The following is a 2500-nucleotide window of genomic DNA, read 5'->3' as shown; positions in this document are numbered from 1 at the left end:
CTAAATCTATACAAAGGAAAAGGCACAAGTTGAGGGAACTTTAAGGGTTGGAGTTTTATCGCCAATTGAGTCAAACGCTGGCGCCAAGAGATGGCAACTTGGAACTCATAAAAAAGTGTCTTGTAATTTTGGGTCTTGGAGGAGCCAGGGCTACCAAGAGCAAAGGGAGCTCACGAAGGTAAAAGGGGGGGGGGGGGGGCGGAATGTTCGACTTGGTTATTGATATCTTTACTCATTTATCTATTTACTTATCTATATATTTGTCTATTAATTTGTTCATATGTTTGTCTACGTATTTTTGCATACTTAAATATGCAATTATATATATATATATATATATATATATATGTATGTATATATATATATATATATATATATATATATATATATAATATAATATTCATTTATATGTTTTTTTTATATCTATTTATTTGTTTATTTATTTATCTTTTAGAGCTTCTTTCCTGTAGTACCCGTAGTACTAGTTATTATTATTATTTTTTTTTTAATCTTCTTTTTCACCGCCACAATCATTATTATTAATATTACCTCTGCCACCATCATTAACTTCAATGTCACCCTTATTACCATCAGTATCATCTTCATTTTCTTTATAATAATTTTCCTCATAGTCATCTTCATCGTCGTCTTCACTATCATCTTCATCATTGAAATCATCATCATCATCATCATCATCATCATCATCATCATCATCATCATCATCATCATCATCATCATCATCATCATCATCATCATCATCATCATCATCGTCATCATCGCCATCACCATCATCGCCATCATCATCATCATCATCATCATCATCATCATCATCATCATCATCATCATCATCATCATCATCATCATCATCATCATCATCATCATCATCATCATCATCTTCATCATCATCCCCATCACCATCACTGTCACTATCATCATCATCATCACAGCCACCATAATATCAGTACTGGATCTGATCCCCATAAAACTAATTAGGTCAATCTGCTGTAAATCTCCCCTAATTTTTTCATGAGCTTCACTTCCCCTCCCCTCTCCCCTCTCCCCTCTCCCCTCTCCCCTCTCCCCTCTCCCCTCTCCCTCTCTCCATGTTCCCTTTATTCCTTTTTATTCTTTCCCCCCCTCCCCCTCCTCTATCACTTCCCTTTTATTAAATCTCTCCATTTTTCTTCTTTCCTCTTCTTTCTTCACATTAAATTCCTCCTGTTCCACTTACTTTTCCTCGTACACAGTCTCCAGTATTCTGCCTCATCTCCCGTTTTCTTCCTCCTCCCCTCTCCTCCTCTTCCCTCCTCCTCCCCCTCCTCCTCCCCCTCCTCCTCCTTCCCCTCCTCCTCCCCTCCTCCTCCCCCTCCTCCTTTCCCCCCTCCTCCTTTTCCCCCTCCTCCTCCCCTCTTCCCCTCCTCCTCCTCCCCTCCTCCCCTCCTCCTCCTTTTCCCCCTCCTCCTACTCCCCCTCCTCCTACTCCCCCACCTCCTCTCCTCCTCCTCCTAACCCTCTCCTCCTCCCCTCTCCTCTCCTCCCCTCCTCCTCCTCCTCTCCTCTTCCTTCCCTCCTCCTCCCTCCCTCCTCCTCCTCCCCTTCCTCCTCCTCTTCCTCCTCCTCCTCTTCCACTTTTTTATGTTTTTTTTATTCCGTCATCTGCCTCTACCTCCTCACTTACACGTTTCCCCTTCCCTCACTTTTACATCTTTACTTTTCTTCCTCCTTTGCATTTTAGTTCATTTTCTTCCTCTTTTCCATTTTTATTCCTCTTCTTCCTCTTTTTACATTCTTTCAATCTCCTAAACCGTATACCACATCACCCCGTCCTCCTGTTCTTTCTCATTTCCATTTTCATCGTCTCCGCATTTCTTTTTCTCTCTGTCTCATTCCATTTTCTCTAAATCACGCACCTCCAAACATTTTCTTTCCCCTCGTTTTGATTTCTTTCTCCTCTTGAACTCACATAAGTTCCCCGTTTTCGTTTGCCTCCAGCGTGTGTTCCCTACATCATTTTCTTTTCTTCGCCTCTCTTTTCCTTTTCTCTTCCTCTTTCGCTTCTTTTTTCTCTCCTTCTTATTCATTTTACTCATTTCCTTTCTCCACTCCAGCTGCCTTCATCACCTCCCTCTGTCCCTGATTTCCCCCCAACATGCGTTCCGTGCATCATTTTCTTTTCTTCTCCTCTCTTTTCCCTTTCTCTTCCTCTTTCGCTTCTTGTTTTTGGCCTTCTTATGCCTTTTACTTATTTCCTTTTACTCATTTCTGCCTCCATCCATTCCTTCTGTCCTCATGTTCTTGGTCTCCATTCCTCCACCATTATTATTCTTCCTTTTTCTCTACTTTCCTTCTCTACTCCTCTTCAAACCCCACAATCTCTATCTGCTTCTATTCTATCTCTTATGCACCTTGTACCTCCTCCTCCTCCTCTTCCTCCACCTCTACCTCTACCTCCTCATTCTCCACCTCCACTTCCACCTCCTCCAAAACCTTCACTTCCCCC

Source organism: Oratosquilla oratoria, chromosome 11 (genome assembly GCF_046742065.1).
Source record: "Oratosquilla oratoria isolate Oo_2021 chromosome 11, ASM4674206v1, whole genome shotgun sequence".
Taxonomy (NCBI): domain Eukaryota; kingdom Metazoa; phylum Arthropoda; class Malacostraca; order Stomatopoda; family Squillidae; genus Oratosquilla; species Oratosquilla oratoria.
This window is presented reverse-complemented; position numbering follows the sequence as displayed.